Raw genomic sequence first — 23,261 nt, 5'->3', positions numbered from 1 at the left:
TAAAGCCAGCGTCAGGAGAAGTTGGGGACTGCGACAGGAGAGGCTGGGGCCTGCAGGGGAGCGCAGCAGCTCTTAGCATTGATCCAAACTCTAAAGACTCGTGGCCTTTGCCTGACCTCGAGGGTTGGGAATAGACGCCTGTCTTTGTGGAGAGCGGTACCCCACGGAGAGAATGGGACTGTCCGGTGCTGGGCCCTGCGTCGGGCCCACCGCGAGGCTTCTCAGGCTCTGGGCTGGTCCCTGAGGGCAGCCAAGGACCCGCCTGGCGGTTGGGGCCGAGGAGAGAAGGTACCACCGCCCGGAGCCAGCGCAGCAGCCAGCTGTAGGGGCGCCAGATCCCAGCTGTCTCTCGGGGGCGCCGCCGCCTCTGTCGCCTTCCTGGTTCCGGGCCGCTCAGTGCAGCGACTGGCGAGGACCTAGAGCCCGCGAGGCGCTGCGGGGCGACCGCTCCTCAGAGAGTGCTAGAGGTACACTGTGGCTGAGGGCAGGCCCATGCTCCCCAACCGCGGGACGGCGGCCCGCCCTCCCCAAGCCATTGCCTAGGACCAGCTCTGCGACCTCCTCCCGGCCATCCCGCACGCATCCCGCGGGGGCGCTGTGTCTTCCTGCTACACCGGCACACCGCGGCCCCTCTCCCCCACACCTCCTGCCCGCACCACCCAGCCTCTCCTCCCACCCTCCCCTCCCCTGCACTGCCCGGTCTCCCCTCCCCTCCCGGCGAGGGGCGGGAGGGGGAGTGGCAGGCCCGGGGTTTGTGTGCCTGGGACCCGGCTCTTCGCACTCGGAATCTGCCCGAGGAGCCGGGCCCCAGCCGCTGTCCAGCCACTCAGTACCCTTCGCGCCCAGCGCCGTTGCCGCCGCCTCTTGGGGAAACACGGCCACTTTCTCGCCATGGATACTCCCAGGGTCCTGCTCTGGGCCGTTTTCCTCATCAGTTTCCTGTGGGATTTGCCCGGTTTCCAGCAAGATTCCATCTCCTCCTCGTCCTCCCCTGAGTTGGACTCCACCAAGGGCATAAGGAAAGGAAGGGGAAAGAGAAGGGCAAGGAGAAGCAAGAAATGAGAAGAGATTTAGGCAGCTATAGCTATCCATTCCCCAGACTTAACTTCGCTAAGGGTTCCACTTCCAGGTGGGTGAAAGTGGGACTGCCCAGGAACCCAGAGAGCCCTGGGCTTCCTGCAGAATAGCCTGCTCAACTACCTCAGCTATGGCTGCTTGAGTGCTCACGCGTTCTTAAAGCTTTTCAAAGCGAGCTAACGGCTCTCAGTCCTGGTTCTACAGCGTCTTGAGCCCTTAACTTCTACCTTGCAGTTGCGTTCCTTGCTCACGGAGGTCCTGCCCACGGCCGCGTGCTCGGCTGTAGACCAAGGTCAGCGGGATTATGAGCTGCTGAAAGGTCCTGACGGCAAATTAACGCCATGTATTTTATGACGATTTTAGGTTTACAAAAGTCACTTTTGCAAAGGCATGTGGCTTCTTCTTAGTGCTGCAACTAGGTCCCCTGCCCAGGTACTGCTTGTCTGCATCCCCCTGACACCCTAACTCCAAGTCCTCTAACTTTCCGCTTTTTCTACCTTGCCAAAGGAGAGGCTAAGAAAGCTAAAAGAAAACTAAAGAGGCCTTCCCTAAGGGAAGAAATCCTGGAGGCCTAGGCTGGCCGGCAGTTGGGCGCTCTTTTTCTTTTCCCGGGAAGTGGCAAGAATCTTTGCTCCTCCCCCCCAAGCACGCACACCTGACTGGCTGGCTGTGTCCTGTGAGTTTGGCATTAGACCAAGGGACCCTGCCTATGGAGACCTTCTGAATTCAGGCAAGGGGGAAGAGGTGTCCCTTGTAGATACGAACTCTCTTCACCGTACCTTGCCCTGCAGCCTCCCCGATCCCAGACCCTGGGGCACCACTCTGTGAGCCACCGGGCGCAGGAGGTAGAGGAAAAGATTGGTTTCGCGCCTGGGTTGGGGGGGCTTCTGTTCCCGAGCCAAGGTCTCTAGGCCAGTCGGACAGAACCCCAGACGTCCGTCCAGCCTCAACCCCAGAAAACCATCAAGAGCTGGGGCTGCGAGAGGTCTGCCCTGGGTGGGAGATGCAGCCTGATTCCTGAAACCGCAACTTCAAATACTGAGTCCCCTCCACTCCCCAGTTCCCAGAAAACGTGAAGAACCACAGCTAGTTGTCTAGGAAGGCGGTGCGGATTGTCGCATGCCTCGAGAAGGAGTGCGGAGCTGCGGGCGGGAGGGGAGCGCAGAGGAGGGGGTACATTGCTAGCTGCAGCCCTAGCTTGATAAAGGAAAAGCCTCACTTTCCCTCTCACTGATTTTGATTTGATGTGTCACCGGCGGTGACCTCGGGCTGGACCTTCCGGGGCTTGCTTAGCATCGGGCCCCTGATTGGAGTGTTTCAACTCAGCGATCTAATTGAGGGTGCATGTCATAACATATCAAACGGTGTCTAGTCTCCCGTGATGGAAGGGACCCGCTAGCCGTGCATCCCTGGCTCCTGGCGAGGACTTCCGCCGGTCTCACGCGGGGGTTCTTAAACGCGCCAAACCCTGCAACAACCCCTCCCCCAACCTAAGGATGGCAGGGCAAGGAGGAAAGAGCAGGGGCCAGCCTAGTACTGGGTCAGTTGTGTTGCCTCAGGGGTGTTTAAATCGCTGAAGAGTGTGGCAGGCTTGGCTCTGAGGAGCAAGGGTCCCCCAAGGGGAGGAGCAAAGGAAAGGGAAGGAGCCCCAAAGCCGGTTTAAGAGGCATGAGTGACTCACAGTATTTGTCAAAAGCCTTCCTAACCTGGGAACCTAAGTTATACCTGAAGCCTGAGGTTGAGAATGGAAGAGATTAACTCTGTCCTCAATGAGTGAAAAGTGCTCTAGCTCAACTGAGATGTCACTATACTATTCCACCTGCTGCTGCTACCTCTTTCAACCTCCATGAAGAGACCTTATTGCAAGGTTTAAAAAAAAGTTCTTCCTTTTGGTTTGCTCTTTAAACATCTAAGGATAATAATGACGATCAAGATTTACTGAACTGTTGCTGTGGGCAAGTACTCTGCTAAAATCTATTGTATGAATTATTACATTTAATTCTCACCTGTTACTTCCCTGTTTTACAGGTGAATTAAGGCAGAGATGTTAAGTAAGTTGATCAAGGTCACTCAGCTAGCTAGTAAGAGGAGAAAATTCATATAAGGTACTAAACTCTGAATACAAAACAGGGCACTATACGGGTAGGTAAGGGGAAAGAGGATTTTTTAAGGATGGTGGCAAGAAGAAGTTAAAAAAATGAGATTTTCTTTGTGGCCTAATATTCCACTCTACTCTTTAAAAAACTAGTTAGGAGTTCTCATGCAACATTAAATTTAAAGGTCTGAATTTGTGTTGTACCTGGCTTCTTCTTATATTTATTTTAACAGAGGCACAAAACTCATTAGATCCCTGATCTTTTTAAAATGCCTTTATTGTGCTTTAAACGTGAGTTTGGATTCATAAAGATGAGAAAGCATGTGCCTGTATGTGTATCAGTGCAGGCAAAGGATCAGAATGGATCAATTGGATATAGCAAAATTACAGTTAGCTCATGAAATCACTCATTAAAAACGACATTAGTACTGGAGCCCCAGGCTCCCAATCCTGGGGCCTGGGAAAAACAGACAATTAGAACTTCTATGAAAGAATTCAACTGGGCTGAGGGATGGAGGAGAGAGAGAGAGAGAGAGAGAGAGAGAGAGAGAGAGAGAGAGAGAGACTGACTTAGAATTGCAAGCTTATATAAGCACCATATAAGAAAAAAAACTCTCAAGGATGAAGGAAACAAAATGAATATAAAAAGTATTGCTGAGTTAGATTTCCAGATGGCTTTGAAATGAGAATACTCTTTAATTTAAATTTTTGTTGTTGTTTTTACAACAATGGTCTTAAAAAGGAGCCAGTAAGGAATAGATACCAAAACGAAGTCGGAACATCCTTGAGGAAATTGACACCTAGAAACGACTCTCCGGAGATTCTGCTGCTAATTGCATGTTGACTTTTCCAGTCACCCCGTGGATCGTGATTATCAGGGGGTAGGGCAGGACAATGCTGAGGATAGGCCTTCTGCCCCAGGACATTCAAAGACACATAGTTCCCTCCACGACTGAAGTTCGTCTAGTACATCGTGTTTATGCAAAACAGCGGGTTTCTGGGTGGACCTGGGCCGCAGAATGGTGTAATCAATGCCGAAGCGCTTTTGTCGGGACCCTGTTGTCGTTGGCAAACGGAAAATGAAATATAAGCAAGGAAGTATTTTAATGGGGACGGAGGGAATTCGCAACTGTTAATTATTTGGTGACCTTGTATTCGATTTGTTTGAGTCCCTTATAAAAACACTAATTCAGACCAGACGGCTAAGTGAGGAAGCCGGCAGAAGGTTCCAATCTAGGCTTTATTTCCCCGGAAAGAGGGAACAACCTTGGGAAAGTCTTGCTAAGTGTTCAAGTGTGTGCGTGTGAGAGCGCGCGGGCAGGATCACCAGTGCGGAGTCTGTAAGGAAGTCCAGGTTCAAGATGCTCCTCCCGCCGGTGAACCACAGGGTTCTGGGGAAAGCCCTAGGGGGAAAGGGGAGGAAGCCTTAAACTAGAAGTTTGTTCTGTTCTTCTAGATAGAAAGATTCTACCTTAAAGGCCACAAACCAATTCCTTGCCCATGGCCTTATTTGTATCAGTTATTGTCATCCCCATCCATAAGGCCATAAGAGACTCCTTACAAGGACAATCAAGAAGCTAAAAACACCTAGTGTCTTCTGCAGGGAGAAGGCAGGTTGCACCGGCATTCTTGGTGAGCCAGAGAGGCTAATCTGAGGAGGACATTGTGTGTTTTCCTCAACTGTGGAGGCTGTCAGGCCTCTAGGTGTTTGTGCAGTGGAGTTGCTGGTGGGGGAGGGGATCAACATTTCTGTACATTAAGAGAAAATAATTAAAATCCACCCAAGCCACATCCTACGGCAGGCCTTGTGACAACTACCCCCCTCGCCCCCCACCCCCAACAGATTCCGGACATGAAAACTCTCCTTTCTGATCACAGAGCACGCATGCCGCCTGGATCCTCTGGGAATACGGGGTGCTGCATTGATGGAGGCCCACGTATATAAAAAACTCCTGTTTTTCCTAGCAGGAGTCCTGGGGATACCAGCATACCTCCCCAATGGTGGTGCATCTTCCTGGATGAGGTGGTGGGGAGGGAACGGAATGGAGAGGTTGGGGGCAGGGAGTATGTTAGAAATAGGGTAGAAGCCGAACTTTTGCTTCCTGCCAGGACTGCTGAATGCTTCGAACTACCCAGGGCAAATCAACAATAACTCCTGGTGGTTTTCAGCTAAAGTGAAAGGCATTAATTAGTTCGATAATCCTTCGAGTATTGAGTAATCTGGATCCGACAATGATTTCTTTAGATGAGAGGACAGAATTGAACCGAACCCTTGGGGTGTGGGAAGCTGGGATGTGTATCCATTTCACCCACTGCGTGGCATTCTCCCACTCTCTCCCCACGTCCTGTTTATTTTTAAGCTTAAAGTCTGTTAAATAGTATCTCCTGTTCATTGGAATTAAGCAGGTCCTTGTGGGTCGAACGGTGCCAAGGTTGCCGTCCTAGGACTGTCTATTGGCACGCACTGCTGGAGGCCGACGGATAGGTACATTTGGAGTGAAGAGCTGCAGGATCTTGGAGCAGACCCGCCGCTTGCGGGCTGCGACCATTTCTGGAGGAGCGCGCGCTGCTCAGCCAGTGGCCCGGGAGCCTGGGGGCGGGGCCTGGTTTAAGGACCAGATAATGGGCGTGCAAGTGACGAGAGGGGCTGGCCTCTGGCACAAGTTGGTGCTGAGTTTGAGCAGAAGAGCAGAGGGTTGGCTTCGGGGTGGGGTGGGGTCATCCCTAAATAGCATAGGAGACTAGGGAAATCGGTGCGCCTGCGTTGCAAACCTGGCTTCCAGGCAAAGAGCCTCTTCCCGACTTCCGCGACGACCGCCGCTTGGAAGCTCCCTCCGGAGAGAAATTGAAAAAAATTCGAGGCTACCGCCTACAGTTAACAGCAAGAATCTCATTTTGCCACTTTGTTTCGTTGTTTCGAAAGTCAGACCAAGATCCACCTCTCACGCGGGCTTGCCACGATTCCTTTCTTCTGAGTCTGGACCCAGTTCAGCACCTTAAAGAACACATCACTGCAGTTTCTCCTGCGCAGAACCACAAAGCGCTGAAAGCCCAACAGTCTGCCCACGACTGCAAGCCAGTGTGAACCCCTCCCTCTATCTGCAACCTCAGTGCTGGTTGGGGAGGGCATCTTTTACTTTTCATCTGAAGCCTGCAAACCAAGCGACCGGGTCGTGTTCCAGCTCCGAAGGCGGCTATTGGACTGAGAAAACCTCTGCCCCCAGAGCCGTTCTTACAGTGCCGGTGTTGCTCCCCTTGGCTACTTGTGGACCCTTCAAGGAAGTTCACCCTAGCAAATCACCTTGGTCGGGCCCAGCACCTTATCCAGGGGCGGCGACCTGCGGAAACTCCTGGACAGAGCAGGCTGCTTGCATGAGGCAGCAAGGTGTGAGGGAGGGTTGGGGGACGAGCTTCTGATTGATTTTGATTTGCTGTGTTATCAAACGAATATTTGAGCCGCAATAGTCCGGAGCCCAGGGTTTGACCGCGATGAGACGACAGATGCCTGGGGCAGTGTCTTCGATCTTGGCTCTTCTTCTCTGGTTCTTCCGCCACCGCCCACCAAGAGAGCGAGAGCCCAGAAAATTTTCACCGGCAAAGTTCATACAACTAGCGACAAAAGGTGACTTCTGCTGGTTGTATTCTGTGCTCAGGGAAAAGGTCTGTCCCTGGCCCTTGACGTCCGCCAAAAATCAGTGCCAGTGGGGTTGGAGTTGCCTCCTTGGAAAGCTTGCTAGGGCTCCGCAGCGAACGCGTGCAGTTGTGTTTTCTTTTGTTTGGGAGCCAAGGTGCTCTTTCCCTTCTTTCCACCCAAGTTTCACATGTTTGCCTCATGATGATCCTACCTTGATGGAATTTCTCCATGGGACCCAGACTACCAGAACCGCTTAGCCCACGGGGTCTACAAAGCCCAGGCTCATGGTGTGTAGGGTGCAGATCTACCAGGCCAGGGCTAGAGGATGGGAAAAGCAGAAATTCAGTGGAAGAGGACACGCCTTGAGCCTTTATGGTCTTTGGAAAGAGAGAAGAAGCTGAGGAATGGAATGCAGGCCAAGTATTTGGGGAAGGCACCGAGGAAAGCCAGAGACCTGGAGAAAAGCTGGGCCAGTGAGTGTGTGGCGGTGAAGGAGTACAGACCCACCAAGACAATCTCCCTAGCTGACAGGCAGCAGGTTCCAATCTCACCACAGTGTGCTGCAGCCAAAGGGTCATTCATTTCTACACGTGCTGCCCCAACATGTCAGTGGCCTTTGTCAAGTGAGGATGAGGAATATTCTTTCCCTACCCAGGAAAGATTGTAGACCAGGCACCAGAAAAGTTGCCAAGAGAAGAGAGAGGAATTCCAGGGCCACCTGGGGCTGCCCCTGCCCCTGCCCTCTAGTCTTGTGAGTTAGTACATGGGCCAGCCTCGTTCCCCACACCCCAGGAGAAAACTTGCAGAAAGACCCAATCCTTGATGAGATAGGGTAGAGGTCCTTGGTCACCTGGCATTGTGGAAGGGACAGCAGTGTCAGAAATGTCATGACAGGATTGAGAAGAATCAGTATAATAGGAGCAAGGCTGCAGTCCAGATGAGCCTTGACCTTCACTGGACCTCCTCTGAGCAGGAAGAGCAGGAACAGGAAGCACCTGCTGCTTTCTTTGTCCATGATGCCCAGCAGTGCCTTACATCCATTCACTTCTGGATATCTTGTGGAGAGAACTGAATCACATCTCCTAAAGGAGACCAAGAAAAGGACAGCTCCACCTCTTCCTACCACGATGTTTGGTAGTTATAGTAATTTTGGCTGCATTTCTGGGGGTGTTCCATGAACTGTGACCCCTGGGTGCCTTGACTCTGACCTTTGCAATGATCCTGCAAGGGAGCAGTGGTTCTCCCACTTTACAGAGGAGACATATGAGTCTGGGATAGATTATGTAACTTAGTCTAACCAATGTCACCAAGTCACTAGGTCACAGATCAGGATTGAAATTTTTGTCACTTAGTCAATTCCTATGCTCATTTCACATTGTCAGTAGTAACTAACACGTGTATAACTTCTCCAGAAATTACTCACACTTATCTCCTTTGCCCTGTCCAGTGGCCCCGTGAGCTGTAATTATAATTACCATTTTGTAAATGAGAAAATTCTTTCCTTGTAAGTTCTTTTTCAACAGTCTTATTGTGAAATTTCTTCAGTTCTGCTGATTAGGAAATGAGTGATTCTGCAGACCAGGGGAGAAGCCCTTCCTCCTTCCAGGCATGGGAAGTATGTAAGAGCTAAAACACTGAGGCACAGACATCAAGGGCTGGGACATGGAGAGCAGAGGCAGATACTGGAGCTAAGCTGCCAGCTCTACCACTTACTATCTTGGGCTAGTTTACTCTTTAGATTCCTATGTTTTTGTTTATAGTAATACTTTTTTTCAGAGGCAAGTTTTTGAAAAATATTTTTTTTACTTTAATTGACACAACAATTGTACAATTTTATGGTGTATGGCATGAAATTTCAGTTGGTATATTCTGTGTGCCATGGCCAGATTATAGGTGATTTTGAAGATTAAAAGAATTTAGATCATGCCCAGCACATAGTGCTATATGGGTATTTGCTATTACAATTAGTAGGCTAGTATGTCAAGCAATAGTACTAGGGTCAAGCAAGAACACTCTGGAAAGGGTGAACTGTATGGATTGCTCCCAAATTCTCCAATTTGGTGAGGAGGCTTAGGAAATGGCCATTATTTCACAAGGCTGAGATCTTAATAGGGCCTGACTCAGGACTATGTCCATCCTCATGGGATACCTAGGAAATAATGGTATCCCAGGTGTACAGTAAATAGTTGAAGCACCCAGTACTCTGAGAGGTCTTGACTTTCCAGGGGTAGGGACTGGTGGTTCATTTTCACTCATCTCATACATTGGCTTGTTTTCCAACCTGATAATATCTCAGGGCAGTGCTGAAGTTGAGATACCTAGGGGAGAAATGACTCCAAACCTGGCAGTGAATTCTGAGCTTGAAAGTCTTCCTTCTGCTAAAGAAAAGGGAGGAGGCTAGGGAAACCCAGCCCACCCAGTGTTGATTACATCTAGGATGAACACATCCTGTTTCCCCTTTCTTCTGTTCTACTGCCCAATCAGGACCCATGTAAAAAGATGTGACCTCAGGACTAGGGTTCCAGGTTTGAAATTGGGAACTTCAGCACTTCCCCTAACTGTCCCTTACTAGTTGGGAGACAATGGGTGAGTTGAGATACCTCTAAGAGCTTCAGTTTCCTCATCTACCAATGAGTATAACGGTAAGATTGATCTCTAGGGGCTGGGGTTGTATCTCAGTGGTAGAGTGCTTGCCTAGTATGTGTAAGGCTCTGGGTTTGATTGTTAGCATTGCATATAAATAAATATGACTATATATATATATATATATATATATATATATATATATATATATATATATATATATAAAACAAGAACTATCTCTGATGCTTGCAAGAAGGACTCAGTAAAAAATGCCCTAAAAAGCTCCCAGCACATGTCTATTATGATGCTCAGTGATGCTGCTGTCTCTAAAATGAGGGAGTGGGGAAAGGCTTAGCAGCTAAGACCTCTGAGGTTTCCTTTGCAAAGATGAGTGATTATTCTCAACCCCCCATCCCAGTTTAGGTGTGTCCGGTGGGAAAGCCCAGAACACTCAGGCTGAGCTGTTGCCTAGTCACAGGGTCTATGCCTCAGGGTATGTGGGTGGGAGGTGTGACTGTGTGGCTGATTAGGTCTGCTGGGTCTGTCCAGTCATCTGGTCAGTAGCTGCAGACATATCCCAGTGATGTCTTGGGGGAAATGCAATGCCTGCCTTTGTGTCCCCAAGTCTCCAACCAAAGGAAGTTTCAGGTTTTTGGAAACCCACTACTGACTGGCTCAGGGAGCAGTCTTCTACAGTAGGCACCTGGGTGCGGCCACCTCAGCAGTGCTGTGCAGTCTCCTTTGGGCTGCCCTGGGGCTGGGTTTCTGGGAATCTGGTGGTGGCACCATAGGCATCTTCCTTTCTACTCTGATGTTTGCTTCCCTAGCTTCCTCCAGCCACATGCTGTGACCATGGACAGATGCTCTAACCTTTCTAAGCCAATTTCTTCAGTTAACATAGGCACATTGGTATCTACCTTTTAGGTAATTAGTTCCTTTTTTGTTCCCTCACATGTTTTCTTCTTTAATCCTTTATAACCCCCCCCCCCCTTTTTGGTACTGGGGATTGAACTCAGGGGAGATTTACCACTGAACTACATCCCCACCCTTTTATTTATTTTTATTTTGGGACAGGGTCTCTGTAAGTTGTTTGGGGCTAAGACCTGCTGAGGCTGGCCTTGAACTTGCTATGATCATCCTGTCTCAGCCTCCCAGAGTTACTGGGATTACAACCTGTGCCACCATGCCCTGCCAAATTTTGTATTTTTAACTTACATTCATTTTGCCTATTGGAAACATTGTACCCTTTGAACAAACTCTCTCTCCTATTTTGTTTATTTAATTATTATTTTTTTTAAATTAAATGCACACCAGAACTGTATCTGTGAGGAGCTCTTAGCCTTTTACTAACATGCTTTCCATGTTATGAAGGATTTTATTCAAATATGCCAGTGATTTGTTTCTTCCTTCTTTCTCTCTTCCTCCTGTCTCTACTCACCTCCCAGGGAGAGAGGATAAATAAATCCAGCAACTATAACTTGAAAGGTCACTATGTCTAATACTCAACAAACACTGAGTTAACTGAGGGTATGAGCTTTGTTGTAACAATTCGAATTAAAAGCAAAATACAAAACGCCCAGGATGTATTACTGATCATTTTCAATTTAAAGGCCTAAAGCTTAGGATTCATTTCCAGGATGTAAGTGCCACAGAGTTTGAAAAGGAAAGTGCAGTCTAGTTAAGGGAAGGGAGTCATTTTATGACATTACTCCTCATTTACATAGGACTTAGTGGGAGAGGTAGTTTTTGCAAGGCAGTGGGAAGGGCCAGGTTCCTGCACACAGGTGACCCATGGTCCTGGGCCAGCCTTGTGAAGCCGGGTCTGCAGGTAAAGTGTCTACAGGTTACAGAGCATGGTGATACATACACTCCCCAGGGCAAGGCCTCCTCTGGACTATTTCTGTGATGCATGGCTCCAGAGCAGGTTCAGGCAGGTGGGGAATGTGGTCTGTAGGGGATCTGTGTAGAGCAGCCACCTTCAGGGACCCTCTGTTTAGGGGTTAGAGGTTCTAGAGACCTAGTGAGAGATGATATGGTTGAAAGGATTTTAAAAATATGAAGGTGGCTGTGGGGTCCAGGAAGGAGCTGAGAGAGATAGTGACTAGGTCTGGTGATACCAGCTTAAGACCCTGCTTTTGGCTCAGCGCTTTAGAGGACCTTGTTTTTTTCCCTTCCTTCAATGATACCCCTCCCTATGTGGTGTCCTATAGAGCAGGGAATCTAAGAAGCCTAGGAGACATACCCTCCTACACTAGTGGCTCTCAAAGTGTGATTCCCTGGACCTGCAGAATCAGCACCACCTTAGGGCTCATTAGAAATGCACCTCAAACCTCTGGGGCCTGAGATAATTAGCATTTCTAATGTTTCTCTGTGATTGTGTTGTAGATGTAGGGACCATTGCAGGATTAGCAGCTTTGAAAGCCAATATTCTAGACCAATCTCTAGATACTTGGGCCACAAAATGCTTGCACAAATATCCCTGAGACCACTTCCAATACCTGGAGGGCTTCTTTAGCAGGTCTATCCTCCCAAGAGAGAACCATACTACTGTTGTGTATGTGTGTCTGTTGAGCTGGGATGCAGAGATCTGTGGGCTAAGGGTCCACATGCATGTAGGTGAGGTCCCTGGAAGTGTGGGATGCTACTGGAGTGGGAAGAGACAGGAACAGGATGGAAGTGGAAGGCTGCATTTGCATTCCTCTCAGTGTCTTTGAAAGGGTAAATGTGGGCTGGTCTTGCTAGAAAGATTATTAGAAATCCCAAGGTTGTAGAATCAGTAAGTGCCTTTTGCTACAGATGCTTGCCTCAGTTTTGATTCGACCACGCACTAACCATTTATCAGCCCACACTTTTAAAAAAATGATAATAAATGCAAGCTGATCTGTCCATGTTGCACGGGAGAGAAATTATCTCTGACTAATGCTCTCCAGTTAGTGACAGACTATCTCAAGAGTTTTGTAAACAGAGATGGAAATGACTTCCTAAGGGAAGTCAGGTTTTGTTCCTATCATGTAATGCAAATATTGTTTGGATTGTGTTCTCCTTCCCTAAAACTCTGGCCACTATTGGCTGCTTCTAGATTCCAATACCTGGACTACAGTGATGAGGCACTGGGGCTTAGGGACTAAAAATTCCAACTCTGGAACTAAATAGACTGAAAAATGGATCTCAGTATCACCATATCCTGACTTTGGATAATTAATTTCTTAAAGACTTGGTTTTCCCATCTGTAGTATGAGAACAATACAAATACCTTATACAACATAATACCTTATAAAACTGAAGTTAATAAAGTAACAATTAGAATCATGCCAGTCCTCACAACATTTAACTTGTACAGCAAATGCCTGAGGGTTGTCCCTGTCATCACAGCCCTCACTGGTGGGTTTAGGGGGGAGGTATGGAAGTGAAGTCTATGGCAATAGGTCCAGAAATCTGGGCAATGGCTAAGCATAGTCAGTCACAGGTTTCTCTTAAGAAGAAAGTATGCTGAATTCCCCCTGATGTTAATGTGACCCTGGCTGGTTTGAAGGTCTTGGCTTCCATAAATCAACTGCCTCTAGCAGCTTTTCCCTTTTCACCTCTCTTACCCTTCCCGCAGCTCTGTCTCAGGTCAGGGCATGTGTGTTAGAGAGGGGCATTGGGTCCTGCAGTCAGCCCAGAGTGCTGACTGGGTGTGGCTGAGGCTCCAGAGCCCATGGCCCTGGGCTACATCTGGACAGGCAGTGAGGGTCAGATCAGGACCCAGTGACACTTTTACTATTGAAATCGACCCAAACTTTACTAGCTTCTGGGGAAAGCTAGGGGCTTTGGGGATTTTTGTATTTGCTGGGTTGTAAATATTTTATGGGAAGGCGGCCCAGGAAAATCTGGTTAGCTTTCCGCTTTGCACATTGAAGTGGGTTGGCTTCATGCACCAATGTGTCAAAAAGGAGTCCAATTTTGTCTTGGTTCAGAAGAATTTGCCTTGGATTTTTAAAGCCTGCTGCCCTCTATATGTCCCAAATTTCTTTTTCTCACTTGTAACAACAACAACAACAACAAATTGTCTTCAGGTCTAGCTGCAAACCAAGGAAATTTTATATTGGGTGTAAGGAAAGGAAGGGGGGGGGATATCACTCTGTGTGGATGTGTGTGTGTGTGTGTGTGTGTGTGTGTGTGTAATTGTACATGGTTAAGGTTTTCTTCTTCCATATATATCTATTTCTCATTGACTGCAGGTACTTCTCAATGAATGTCTGGTGGGCATGTTGATTTACTCCCTCCCACTCCAGCCATATATTTGAAAGCCTCACTACTTTTATTTGTTGGTAAGGAAGGAAGGAAGAAATGGAAGAAAGAGAAGAAAGGAAATCACATAGCAGCTCTTCCTTCTGTCTGCAATGTTTTGGGCCTAAATGCCTCAGCAAAACTGCCCGATGGCAGCAATGTGACTCTGAATTTGGGGGGGGGGGCTCTGCAGTTAGGACTGCATCTTTAAATCACCTTGGAAATTAAAAAGAAAAGAAAAGCTGTCAACAAACATTCAAGAACCACACTCCCAGGACCTACCCTTAGATAAGGGGTTCAATTAGCTGGATCAAGGTGGAGCACTGGTACTTTTAAAATTCTCCAGAAGATTCTAATTGAGCAACCAGTTTGAGAACCTTTCCCTGTAAAGTTTCACACTACTGACCAGCGTGTACTCTAGGTCATCCAGGGGTCTAGGTGATGTGTGGAGCAAGATGCAAGTGAGGGTTGCAACTCCTTTGGCCTGGCCGAATGAGGAGGGGTATTGGGAAAGACAGACCAGTAAAGAAATAAATATAAACTGGGTAATTGTACATAATGCTAAACCTAAGGTAATAAACCAATCCCTGGGATAGTGACCAAAAGAAACTACTTTAGATTAAGGTGGTCTGGGATGGCTTCTAGGAGGAGGTGACATTTGAGATATGAATGACAAGGAGAACAGCGGTGGGAGAGGAGGACTGGGGAGGAAGCACAGCCCAGACTTGCGACCACAAAGGGCACATTAGTGGTTACGCAGCCTCTTGGGGAGAAAACCCGGGAAGCCGCTGCCTCAGCCAGATTGCCAGCAGCCACCGACTTCTGCCCTGGGAGCCCAAAGCTGACTAGGAGGAGGGGGCTTGTCCTGGTGTGTCCCCTTCCCACGCCGTGCACGGTTGGGGCGGGAAACCGGGGAGCCGCCCGGGTCAGTTTAGCTGGACTGCTCTCTCCCCGCCCTCTTCCTCCTGGAGACGGCCAGGGAGCACCGGGCTGATCTCCCCCTTAAGTGAAACTGACTGTAATTATGTTTTATCTCGCAGACGATCTCTCGCACACTCCTCTCCGGAAACAGAAGTATTTGTTTGATGTGTCCACGCTCTCAGACAAAGAAGAGCTGGTGGGCGCAGAGCTGCGGCTCTATCGCCAGGCGCCCGCAGCGCCCTGGGGGCCTCCCTCAGGGCCACTCCACGTGCAGCTCTTCCCTTGCCTGTCGCCCCTGCTGTTGGACTCGAGGACCCTAGACCCGTAGGGGGCGCCCCCGGCCGGCTGGGAGGTCTTCGACGTGTGGCAGGGCCTGCACCACCAGCCTTGGAAGCAGCTGTGCTTGGAGCTGCGGGCCGCGTGGGTCGAGCCAGACATCGGGGAGGTACAGGCGCACCCTCGGGGACCCCAGCAACCGCCGCCCCCGGACCTGCGGAGTCTGGGCTTCGGCCGGAGGGTGCGGTCCCCACAGGAGCGCGCCCTGCTCGTGGTGTTCACCAGATCCCAGCGCAAAAACCTGTTCGCTGAGATGCGCGAACAGCTGGGCTCCCCTGAGGCTGCGGGTCCCGGCGCCGGCGCGGAGGGCTCGTGGCCACCGCCTTCGGGCGCCCCGGATGCCGGGCCTTGGCTGCCCTCGCCCAGTCGGCGGCGGCGGCGGCGGCGCACGGCCTTCGCCAGCCGTCATGGCAAACTGCACGGCAAGAAGTCGAGGCTACGCTGCAGTAAGAAGCCCTTGCACGTGAACTTCAAGGAGCTGGGCTGGGATGACTGGATTATCGCGCCCCTAGAGTACGAGGCTTATCATTGCGAGGGTGTGTGCGATTTCCCGCTGCGCTCGCACCTGGAGCCCACCAACCACGCCATGATCCAGACTCTGATGAACTCCATGGATCCCGGCTCCACCCCACCCAGCTGCTGCGTGCCCACCAAATTGACTCCCATCAGCATTCTGTACATCGACGCGGGCAATAATGTGGTCTACAAGCAGTATGAGGACATGGTAGTGGAGTCCTGCGGCTGCAGGTAGCGGTTCCTTTCCTGCAGCCTTGGCCCGGGACGCAGGGGAGGCCTGACTGCAGAGAGCAGGAGGAGGAAGCTGGCCTTGGAGGAGGCTGCTGGGTGTGGTGGGGGACAGCCTGGAGCGAGAGCGGGGTGCAAGAGAGGAGGCAGGGAGCACAGCCTTCCCAGAAACTTCCACCTGCCAGCCCAGAGGGAGATATGGATTTTCACACCTTGCCTGGCCACCCTGGAAAAACAAGCCAAGGAGTTTATTTGTGTTATTGTTGTTGTTTCTCTTTATTATTGTGGCTTTGGATTTCCTTGTGTGTCTCCCAGATTTTGATAGGAGGTAGGGGGAGGGGAGATGCATACCCATTTCTCAATTGCTCCATGGATTGAAAAGAATAATAGTTTAAAAAGGGAAACTGGAAGGAATAATCACCCACCTTTGAACATATCTTGGTTTGGTTGTGTCTACTTTTGTAAAGAAGGTGGGGGTCTTTCCAGCCATGTCACAGCCCATGCCTTGTGACCGCCCAAGCAGAAGGTCCTAGGGAATTGGCAAATGGAATAGGAAAGTCAGAAAGGGTTCTGCCTTGAGTGGAGCTTTGAGAGTGGTTGACCCAGGCGACTTCTTCACTCCCTTGTATATTCCCATGAATTTACCAGTTCTGCCCTGGCCTCTTCCAGCACTGGGCATGGGGTACCTCCGTCTCACTCCTGAGAGCTCAGGTCACTGGATGTCTTTACTGTTGCTTTTTCTGGTGGGGGGAAAAGGGAGCTGGTATGGATGGAATGACAAGAATTAGTCCATATGGAACCCCCTGAAGGATAATGAGAAACCACAAGGCCTTCCCTCTGACAGGGCTGACACCAAGGTCCATTAGCCCAGGCTGGAGGTAGCCCACCCAAAAGCTCTTAGTGATGTCTGTTTCTAATTGATTTCTTTAAAACAGAATTTACCAAAATTCAAACATTTCCTTCTAAGGGGAAGGTGATTTCCTAATTAAAAAAAAAAGTAGGTAGGGGTGGAGAACTGTATTATTAATGTAAGAAGTACAGAGGAGGGAGAAAGAGCCCAAGAAGTACAAGGGCTACATGGGGAGGGGAGATGGTTGGCCCCACAGGAGGATGGGATAAAGGGCCAGGCCTGGAGCAGGGAAGGAAAGGATGAAAGGGGACGAGACCCCCTGTCTCTGAAGTTTCTTAACATCTATGTTCCCTCCCCTCTCTCTGACATTCCTGAAAGATTACCAGCCAGCAATCGCCCAGGGCTCCCCCAAAAGAATTGTTTTAGATTGTAATTACCAGTCAGGCAATGTTTTTAAAACTTAGTAATGAGAAACTGTGAAAAGAGCCAAGTGTTACATTGAGCTTGGGGTGGGAGATTGGGGAACAGGCTGTAAAGGAGGGAGGCAGGGGTGGAATTCATCTTCCGGAAGGAAGCAGGAGAGAGCACACAGAGAAACTGAAATACCCATTCCCAGGTAGTCAAAACCGTGAACTTTCCCCCAGCCTGCCCAGTACTATTTTCAAATGCTGCCCCTGAGAAGGCCCTTTGAAGAGTGAGCTCCTCATCTTTGACCATGAAATGGTTTAAATGGGGGAACTTGTACCAACTATTAAAGAACGTTTTGGGTTATCCTAAGTGGTTTGCTCTCTCCCCATTTAAACCTGTTGCTTATTTGGTTCAGAGGACTACAAACTGTCCAAGAATGGATGAGAATGATAATAAATGCTAATATAAAATGCTAAGAAAATAAAAAAAAAGGACTTGGCCAGGAGAAATAATTTAAAATGCACATTTGCTTTGGATGCACTGTTGTTCTGATAAGGCTGTATATATTTGTTTATTTAAGGTGACTGAAAGTGCAAAGAGGAAATGGACAGCATGCAATTCATCTTAATGTACAAAACGTTATATGCACTCAAATGTTATAATTTCTAATATTTTTAAAGTTTATATTCGAGTTGTACAAAGTTAAGCATTAATCAGATATTTCATTCTTTCATAAAGTTATCATTTTCCTAAATATTATTACAAAATTTTAAGTCTGTCTACTGGAGAGTTTTCTTTTAAACTGTCTACCTCACTATAATACAAATATTTACAACACTAAAGTTACCAGAGGTCAATTAATATTCAAAACATTTTTTATAGTACACCTTTCCTGGATGATATACAATCTGATTAATACTATATTATTAAACTCATTTCCCCCTTAATAACTCAGCCTGGTTTATATGCATCTGTTTACAGAAGTCATTTTCTCAAGAAATTATTGTCCATAGTGTTTTGTTCTAGTATGGGGACTGAACATTTGAAAAAGCACTGATTGTTTTAAAATTCATAATTTAGATCATTATACTTTGCCTTCTTAACTTTGCAATGACTCTGTTTACTTTTATTTTTGGTACTGGGGATTGAAATCAGGGGTGCTTAACTATTGAGCCACATTCCCAGCTTTTCATTTTGAGACACGGTCTAGGTAAGTTGCTAAGTTGCTGAGGCTGGCTTTTGAACTTGTGATCCTTCTGCCTCAGTCTCCGGTGCTGCTGGGATTAAAGGTGTTTACCACCATGCCCAGCTGTAATGATTTTTAGAAAATAAAATGTTCCTTCACCAGGTGAAAGCCAAATCCTGGTCATTCATTAGACCATGTTCATAAACTGATGCTTCATTCCAGCATCTCGAGAGAATCCAAATAGGCATTGGATTATTTCCTGGTATCTTTTTGAACCCAGGGCATCCTGCTTTTGAGGTATAACAATACCACCCCCATCCTTCTTAAGTTTCTTTAATTACTGATTACTCTTTATGTTTATGTCATACTGCAAGCAGAAGATAGAAGGTGTTTTTCTGTTTGTACTTGCTGTAAATTGGGGAATGTTTGTACTAGCCCAAGTCTGAGAACTCACCACATGTCAGGCAGAGTGATATGTACATGTATTATCTCATTTAACTCCATTTCACTGTTGAGAAAACTGAGGTACAGAAAACTTAAGTAACCTACTGGTGATCATCTAGCCAGGCAGTGGTAGTTCTCATTCAAACTCAGTTCTATAGCCTCAGGTTTTAAAGTCTACACAATTTTGTCCCAGGTCATTTATTTGCTGATTGGTTCCTAGGTGCCAGCATGAGTAATTTGCTGTTATTCACAATTTCCAGGAATAAACCGCTGGTGGATGAAGGGGGAACTGCCACAGGGGCCACTGACATTGCCTGCAGCCTTCGAATTGTGACTGCTGAGATAAGGGGCAGCTGGAGGGATCAGGGATGTAGCTCAGTGGTAGAGTGCCCTGAGTTCAATTCCTGCATAAAAAAAGAATCCCAGTGGCTTGGGGGCTAAGGTAGGAGATTTGTGAGTTCAAAGCCAAACTCAGCAACTTAGCGAGGCCCTAAGCAACTCAGCAAGACCTGTCTCTAAATAAAATATAAAGAAAGTGCTGGGGATGCGACTCAGTGGTTGAATGCCCCAGAGTTCAATCTGTGGTACAAACAAATGAATAAATAAAATAAAATAAAATGATGGGTAGTTGGAAAGTGGGTGTGGGTTGTACAACTCCATGAGTTCTTAGCTTTGGTTTTGTCCAGGGAACTGATAGTTTAGGCTTTGGCAATTTCTCTGCACTTTGTAGGGACTGCCTTGGGTGTCCCATGGTTATCAAAATAATGGTTAATTTACAAACAGGATATGTTTCAAAAGGTTGGTTGAAAATTGTCTTTTTAGAACTGAGAAACATTGTCCCAGAGAAACAGTTCTTAGTTGAGTTTCCAGGTCATTTTGCAAAAGTTGCTCAAATGGGATTTTTTTTTCTTTTTTTTTAAACGAAGCAGTTTTGAATTTCAGGTTTAAGAAACAGTTACCTAGGAAAGCAAAAAGAAGCTCTTTCTCTCTCCTTTATGGAGGGTGTTTTTGAAATAGTTGAGAATTCTTTGCATTTTTCTACCACTTTTTCTACACTGGGGACCCAAGTCCCCCAATCTCCTGACTGCCCTGAGGACTCCCAGCCCTTCACCTTAATCCCTGTCCCTCCCACCTGAAATTTTTCTTTTCTGCATGGATACTTCCATCTCCAAAGTTAGAACATTTATTTCTTAATTCAGGAGAAACAATCTGATTGAATTATCTGAATATGTAACTATTTCTCTACCCTCAGCCTTGGAGACATTTGCATTTTAATAAGAAAATCTTGATGAATTTGTATTTCTTCTAAGTGATGTAAAAACAGGAACAGGAGATGATTCAACACTCAAGCCAAACAACATTTTGAGAGTTGTATGTGAATTAGGCACTTATACAAGGATGAATGGAGACGTTTGTCAAGGTGAACTTTTTGGTGTCCCTTAGGAGAAATTTTGTGCATTGAAGACATTACTTATGGCCAATTTGTTTTAATATTAGTATCCAGTATATGAAAGCAAAACATTCAATAGCTTATTTTTTTAAAAAAATATTTTTTAGTTGTAGATGGACACAATATCTTTATTTTATTTATTTATTCTTTTTAATGTGGTGCTAAGGATCAAACCTAGTGCCTCACTCATTCGAGGCAAGTGCTCAACCAGTAGCTACAACCCCAGCCACTTGTGTTTTCTTTTAAAACTTTGAAGTTTAATGTATATATGCCCTCTCAAGATAAATTTTGCTCTTCATTTGTTCATTGCTATATTCTTAGTGCCCAGAATTGTGCCCAACACATAGCAGACAATAAATACATGAATGAATAAGTTAACAAATCTTAGTTTACATAAATCTAGCAATTTCAACAGTCACTTTCAAGGGAACCATTAACTAATGTCTCTTTAACTCAAAGCCGAATGGATCAACCTCCCCAAATCAAGTAATTTTAGCTACAAACTTAGTTAAAAAGTTTCTTTAAATATTGTACATTACTTTTCTCATTTTATTCTTTTAAAGCTCTTCAGGTCTCTCTTTACAGAAAAAAAACCTTTCCATATACTTAGATCACTCCATATAAATCTAATGAATTAAATTTCTCAAAGTAATGATTCTTAAGTTCTATTAAACATTCCAATGCCCTTTGTACCTTTTGAATTAGTATCAGGAATCTAAAATTAATTGCCTATTTAAATTCATATCAGAGGTTTACTTGTTAGATACCTTAATAAACTACATTTTCTTTTTTTAATATATATATTTTTTAGTTGTCAATGGACCTTTATTCTTATTTATTTATATGTAGTGCTGAGAATTGAACCGAGTGCCTCACACATGCTAGGCAGGCGTTCTACCACTGAGCCACCACCCCAGCCCCTACATTTTCTTATAACTTACAAACATCTTAAGTGCCAGATATTCACAGATTGTCCCAATGATTTCAAAAGCTATTTTTGAACATATTATGAACACATTAATAATCTAGATTTGATTTAATTAATCTCTGAACTCCATTCTAAAACTTCTTTGAGTCAAAAACGTTAACCTTCTACTGAAAAATTTGAGTGTCACAAGCAAGATAGAATGACCATTTCAGCAAACAGTGGCTGCAAATCTATCTGTATTTTGGTCAAGAAAGGAGATGGATTTTCCCTGAGACGCTGGCTAACACATCAAGTCCCTTTTAAAGAGTCATCGTAATAAAATAAATCCCAAATTCATAGCTTTTATGCATAGACCTCTTCTGGTTTCTAGATAGGCCATTTAACTATTTTTTTCCCTCCTGATCTGAGTAAATTGAATCCCACACTTCCTTTGAAGATGGTAGCTAATTTTCCTCATGGATTAATTGGATTTTACATTCTTCAAACTCTCTTGGGACTTTTCTTTGTTTTTGCCTTTGACTTTAAAATTGCTTTACTGCTGCTGTGTTGGATTAGTCCACCCTTACATAATTCTTCTAATAATTCTAGCCTCTTTCAACTTTATCACTAAACTTTGGTAATCAGAATTCTGTATTTTTCCCCCTGATTTTTTCCTGTCTGGAGAAGTATAACTCTTTGCAGATGTTAAAATGACATCTAATGGGAACTGTACATCCTTACTCCTTATCTGGTTCTATGGTCCCAATACTAAAGTTGTGCTAATGGAAACATGTTTTCTATATTTGAGAGGAATTCCAGGAATATTACTACATAATTTTTTAAGGCAACCTTTACCACTCAAGTTGTCATTACCCTGCTTCACAGATAAGAAACTGAGGTTTAGAGAAGTTCAGAAACTTGCTTGGGAGGAGATAGGATTTCATCTGGTAGGATCCAGAAGCATTCTCATCTGCTCAGTCATTAGGCAGCTATTCAGTGAGTTATTGCCATCTGGCAGGTACTGTTCAAGGCTCTGGGAAACTTTACATGTATAACTCAAGGAAAAGAAGCTTTTTAGTTTGAATCTATCCCATTTATTGATTCTTGATTTTAATTCTTATGCCACAAGAGTCTTATTAAAGAACTTGGGGCCTAATCCCACATGATGGAGATTAGGGCCTACTTTTTCTTCTATTAGATGCAGGGTCTCTGGTTGTATTCCTAAGTCCTTGATCCATTTTGAGTTGAGTTTTGTGCATGGTGAGAGATAGGGGTTTAATTTCATTTTGTTGCATATGGATTTCCAGTTTTCCCAGCACCATTTGTTGAAAAGGATATCTTTTGTCCAATGCATGTTTTAGAAAGCCTACATCTTGGGAGCAATCTTTACCCCTCACACATCAGATAGTGCACTAATATGTAGGGTATATAAAAAACTCAAAAAGTGAAACACCAAAAAAACAAATAAGCCAATCAATAAATGGGCCAAGGACCTGAAGAGACACTTCTCAGAAGAGGATGTACAATCAATCAACAAATATATGAAAAAATGTTTATCATCACTAGCAATTAGAGAAATGCAAATCAAAACACTCTAAGATCTCATCTTACTCCAGTCAGAATGACAGCTATTATGAAGACAAACAACAATAAGGATGTGGGGAGGATGTGGGAAAAAAGGTACACTCATACACTGCTGGTGGGACTGCAAATTGGTGCATCCAATATGGAAAGCAGTGTGGAGATTTCTTGGAAAATTGGAAATGAAACCACCATTTGACCCACCTGTTCCTCTCCTTGGTCTATACCCAAAGTACTTAAAAAAGCATACCACAGGGGCACAGCCACATCAAAGTTTATAGCAGCACAATTCACAATAGCTAAACTGTGGAACCAACCTAGATGCTCTTCAATAGATGAATGGATAAAAAAAATGTGGCATATATACACAATGGAATATTACTCAGCAATAAAAGAGAATAAGATCATGGTATTTGCAGGCAAATGGATGGAGTTAGAGAAGATAATGCTAAGTGAAGTTAGCCAATCCCAAAAAACCAAATGCTGAGTATTTTCTTTGATATAAAGAAGCTTATTCATAGTGGGATAGGGAGCAGGAGCACGGGAGGAATAGACGAACTCTAGATCGGGCAGAGGGGTGGGAGGGGAAGGGAGGGGGCATGTGGTAATTAATGATGGTAGAATGTGATGGACATTATTATCCAAAGTACAGGCATGAAGACACAAATTGGTGTGAATATACTATGTATACAACCAGAGATATGAAAAATTGTGCTCTATATATGTAATAAGGATTGTAATGCATTCTGCTGTCAAATATAAATAAAAAAATTTAC

At 46.0% G+C, this 23,261-nt stretch overlaps 1 pseudogene across 1 annotated transcript; it reads left to right on the top strand.

Annotated features, from left to right (window-relative positions):
• The first annotated feature begins 891 nt into the window (after nt 1–891).
• LOC308659070 (growth/differentiation factor 6-like) lies at nt 892–15,666 on the top strand (annotated as a pseudogene). Its single transcript has 4 exons — nt 892–1,041; nt 1,312–1,420; nt 5,956–6,243; nt 14,699–15,666. The product of its transcript is annotated as a growth/differentiation factor 6-like (transcript).
• Nucleotides 15,667–23,261: the final 7,595 nt, after the last annotated feature.

The sequence above is a fragment of the Spermophilus citellus genome (assembly GCF_964194105.1).
Source record: "Spermophilus citellus genome assembly, chromosome: 10".
Lineage (NCBI taxonomy): Eukaryota > Metazoa > Chordata > Mammalia > Rodentia > Sciuridae > Spermophilus > Spermophilus citellus.
The sequence above is the reverse complement of the archived record's forward strand: the minus strand, read 5'-3'. Positions and strand labels throughout refer to the sequence as shown.